The following is a 5,090-nucleotide window of genomic DNA, read 5'->3' on the forward strand; positions in this document are numbered from 1 at the left end:
TTAGATCCTGTTCCTTGCAACTGAATATGCATCTTAGAAATGTTGGACTTCTCATAAAGGGCTCAGTGAAAGTCGTTCAGTCGTGTCTGACACTTTGTGAACAATGGACTGACTATAAATTCCATGGAATTCTCCAGGCTAGAATTCTGGAGTGGGTAGCCTTTCCCTTCTCTGGGGGAATTTTCCCAACCCAGGGATCGATCCCAGATCTCTTGCGTTGCAGGCGGATTCTTTACTAGCTGAGCCACAAGGGAAGCCCTTCATAAAGGGCAGGTATTCTAAAAAAGCATCATTAAGAGACATAGTGAGTAGAAAAGGAAAAAAATAATGGTAGCCCTAAGATTCTTTCTTATTCTGTAGGGCTGTTTCCATGGAATCTATTCCATTTCTAGGATTATGGTACAATGCCATTTATTCTGGAAATTTGTAACTAAGGTATGAAAGTAAGTAATGAGGGAACTAAGCCAGAAACATACTGCCATAGATTGACCTTGAAAGCCCAGTAAAGGAACTGAGATGTATCACTTCCCAGGTCTGCCGCCCATCACCCAAACCGCCTCAGCCGGACCCTCCCTTGACCTGATGCTAAGCCAATGCTCAGTGTGTATTCCTCCAGAATTGGAGAAGCAAAAGTACATGAACCGCCCAAAGGAGAACCTTAAGCTGTTTCCTTTCCCCCACCTCAAGCACTGGCTAAAGCTCACCTAGAGACGCCGCTTCTTTGAAATCCACATGATACTGTTCTTTAGGCTGCTTCCCTTTGTGGGACACTAAGTATGGTGGGCTGCAGTCCATGGGGTCGCTAAGAGTCAGACAGGACTGGCGACTTCACTTTCTTTTTTCACTTTCCTGCATTGGAGAAGGAAATGGCACCCCACTCCAGTGTTCTTGCCTGGAGACTCCCAGGGACGGGGGAGCCTGGTGGGCTGCCGTCTATGGGGTCGCCCAGAGTCGGACACGACTGAAGCTACTTAGCAGCAGCAGCAGCAGCAAGTATGTTTTTGTACCTTCTCCTGGGTATCTACATTTTACCTATATATTTGTTATATTTTAAAAATTACATTTTACAAGGGAGTATTACTCAACCATAAAAATGAATGCATTCGAGTCAGTTCTAGTGAAGTGGATGAATCTAGAGCCTGTTACACAGAGTAAAGTAAGTCAGAAAAAGAAAAACAAATATAGTATCCTAATGCATATATTTGGGATCCAGAAAAATCCTACTAATGAACCTACTTGCAAGGCAGCAATAGAGAATGCAGACATAGAGAACAGGCTTGTGGACACAGCAGTGGAAAGAGAGGGTGAGACAAATTGAGAGGGTGGCGCTGAAGCATGTACGTTACCAAAGGGAAAATAGATGGCCAGTGGGAACCTGCTGTGTGATGCAGGCAGCTCAGCCTGGCACTCTGTGACCACCTAGAGGGGTGGGATGGGGTGGGAGGTGGGAGGGAGGTTCAAGAGGGAAGCGTTACATGTGTACCTATGGCTGAGTCACGTTGTTGTAAGGCAGAAACCAACACAACATTGTAATGCAATTTAATTATCCTATTTAGAGCTCCCCAACTTACTAAAATACCTTAAACTGGTATTTCCTAAAATTGGCAAATGCAATTTTGAATGTTTGACTTTTTAACTAATACATTTTCTATTTCTTAGAGTGATTTTTATGTTCACAGGAAAACTGAGCCGATAATATGGGGAGTTCCCATTTATTCTTGTCTCCACACATGTACAACTCTCCCTATTATCCACACTCCCCACCAGAGTGGTACATTTGTTACAAGGGATGGACCTACATTAACCTATCATTGTCATCCAAAGTCTGTCATGGTCTACATTGGAAATCACCTTTTTTCTTACCAACATGATTTTTTATTTGCTGCATAAATAGTGGTAATTCGTGGTACTTGATACTTTGTGCAGACATGAAAGTTCAGTTCAGTTCGGTTCAATCACTCAGTTGCATCTGACTCTTTGCAACCCCATGGACTGCAGCACACCGAGCCCCCTATCCATCAGCAATTCCCAGAGTTTACTCACTCATGTCCATTGAGTCCGTGATCATCCAACCATCTCATTCTCTGTCATCCCCTTCTCCTCCAGCCTTCAGTCTTTCCCAGCATCAGGGTCTTTTCAAATGAATCAGTTCTTTGCATCAGGTGGCCAAAGTATTGGAGTTTCAGCTTCAGCATCAGTCCTTCCGATGAATATGCAGGAGTGATTTCTTTTCAGGATGGACTGGTTGGATCTCCTTGCAGTCCAAGGGACCCTCAAGAGTATTCTCCAACACCACAGTTCAAAAGCATCAATTCTTTGGCACTCAGCTTTCTTTATACATGAAAGAAGTTTCATGAAATCAGGACTTGCAATTTTGAAAAGGGTCTTGTTTCATAAATTCAAGATAGGCCTATTCATCACAATCCAATAGTACCCCCTCAGTCCTTTATAAATGGAATTTTCTTCTACTTCTATCCATTTCCCAGGGCTTATGGACCCATTCATATTCTCCATATTTAGAATCAAAGGTTCCTTTCTGAAGAGATCCTAATTTTAAGGTAAAATGTGGTGCAAGTTCCTGAATTCCCGTTTTCTTTTCACTCTTGAATATGTATCTGTGACATCTGAAGATTATATAGTTCTGTTGATTGTGGAATGTGGCAACCTGCCTTCCAATAAATTGAGGATTAAGGGGAAAGAGAGATGCAAACATATATCCAATAGAATGACCCAGTCGTGTTGTTAAAATTGTTCAAAATTATTTCAGGTGTTTGTACTGTTGGGTCTTTGCCTCTTCTCTTAATTTCTTTAACTTTCCTGGTGGCTCAGACAGTAAAGCATCTGTCTACAATGCGGGAGACCTGGGTTCGAGCCCTGGGTCGGGAAGATCCCCTGGAGAAGGAAATGGCAACCCACTCCAGTACCCTTGCCTGGAAAATCCCATGGACCGAGGAGTCTGGTAGGCAATAGTCCATGGGGTCGCGAAGAATTGGACATGACTGAGTGACTCCACTTTGTTTAATTTCTTTATGCAGATGAACATTGCTTAAACTGAGCAACGGAGCTGTTTGGCAGCTGACTCAGAATTAATCCATTTGGCATTTTATGATCTTTATTAATAACAATCAGGTCTGTGAAATCTCTTGAGATGGCACTGTGAAATAATTTTTTCAGAACCAGCGCTCTTCTGTAATAAGCATGTGAGTTTGGTATAACTGTAGAGAAATGGTCATAGAGTCGTACTGTTCTCCCATGAGATCAACCTGATGTAGTGATGAGAATCTTGGGAGAAGTTTGTCTATTGAAGTAAGAAACAAATTCGTCTGTAGCTTCGTCATAAACAACCTCTTCATCATGAGGATATATACTACGTTTTCATCGTACATTTCACTGGTTGTCCCTGGTCTTGGGTACACGCTTTGGTGGAACCTTATCACTGAGAGCCTCTCTCTCTGAGTTTTTCTTAACTGCCAACTTTTTCTTCCGCTGCTGCTATTTCTACCAAATGTTAAGTGTCACCATTGTTTGTTCTTAATTTCCGAAATGCTGAAGCCTGGAGGAAAGGCAGCCGTCTTCAGTGGTTGGACCCTACTTTCCATCATCCCATCCTCTGCCCCTCAGCCTCTTGAGTTTCTTCAGTAGCGGCTTTGCGCTTCAGGCCTTTCTGCTCAAAAACCCCTTTTGATGTTGAACGTCCTGTGGGTTTTGACAAAAGTGTAGTAGCATTACACAGAATAGTTTCACTGCCCTGAAAATCCTCTACACTCTGTGTAACAGTCCTTCCCACCCCTCTATAGCCCCTGGCAACCACTAATCTTTTTACTGTCTCCATAGTTTTGCACTTTCCGTAATGGCCTATAGTTTAAATCATACAAACTACTACTTTTCAAATTAACTTTTTTAAACTTTGTTTCCTCTTTGTCTTTTCATGGCTTGATAGCTTATTTCTTATTTATTTTTAGCACTGAATAATATTCCATTGTCTGGATGTACCACAGTTTCTTTATCCCGTCACCTACCGAAGGGATAGGTTGCTTCCGAGTTTTGGCAATTATGAATAAAGCTGCTGTAGACTACCCAGGTATAGAGTTTTGTATGGATGTAAGTTTTCAGTTCATTTAGTGAAATATCTGGAAGCATAATTGCTGGATCACATAGTACGAGTACGTTTAGTTTCATATGTAATTACCACACCGTCTTCCAAAGTAGCTATACCACTTTGTACTCCCACCAGCAATGAATGTGAGTTCCTGTTATTCCTCATCTTTATCAGCATTGGGCATGGTGGCCATTCTAATAGATGTGTGTCGTAGCTGTTCAGTAGCTAAGTTGTGTCTGACTCTTTGCGACCCTGTGGGCTGCAACACACCAGGCTTCCATGGCTTCCAGGCTTCCTTCACCATCTCCTGGAATTTCCTCAAACTCATGTCCATTGTGTCAGTGATATCATCCAACCATCTCATCCTCTGTCATCCCCTTCTCCTCCTGTCCTCAGTCTTTCCCAGCATCAGGGTATCTTATTGTTGCTTTAATTTGCATCTCCTGAATGACATATGATGTTAGGCATCTTTTCATATGCTTACTTGCCATCTATATATTTTCTTTGGAGAGGTGTCTGTTCGTATCTTTTGCCATTTAAAAATTGGATTATTTTATTTTTGAGTTTTTAGTTCTTTATTTATTTTGAATAACAGTCCTTTATCAGATATGTCTTTTGCAAATGTTTTCCAGGCTGAGGCTTGAGTTCTCACTCTCTTGACATTCTCTAAAAAAATGGTTTTAATTTTAATGAAGTCTTATCGACTGCCTTTTGTGGATCTTATCTTTGGTGCTATATCTAAAAAACCATCGCCTTACTCAAGGTCATATAGATGTCTCTCTTTTGTTATCTTTAGGAGCTTTATAGTTTTGTGTTTCACATTTAGGTCCAGGATCCATTTTGAGTTAATTTTTATGAGGGCTCTAAGCTCTCTGTCTAGATTAACTTTTTTTTTTTTTTTTTTTTGCATACGGATGTCCAGTTGTTCTTTTTTTAAAATGAATTTGTAAAATATAGGTTTAAGATTGAAGTAGAAGGTTATTTGGCCACC

General features: G+C 41.3%; 1 pseudogene; it reads right to left on the bottom strand.

The window, feature by feature from the left end:
* Positions 1-3,027: 3,027 nt before the first annotated feature.
* Positions 3,028-4,140, bottom strand: LOC105615911 (ribosome production factor 1-like; annotated as a pseudogene).
* Between the last annotated feature and the right edge of the window lie 950 nt (positions 4,141-5,090).

The sequence above is a fragment of the Ovis aries genome, chromosome 8 (genome assembly GCF_016772045.2).
Source record: "Ovis aries strain OAR_USU_Benz2616 breed Rambouillet chromosome 8, ARS-UI_Ramb_v3.0, whole genome shotgun sequence".
Taxonomy (NCBI): Eukaryota; Metazoa; Chordata; class Mammalia; order Artiodactyla; family Bovidae; genus Ovis; species Ovis aries.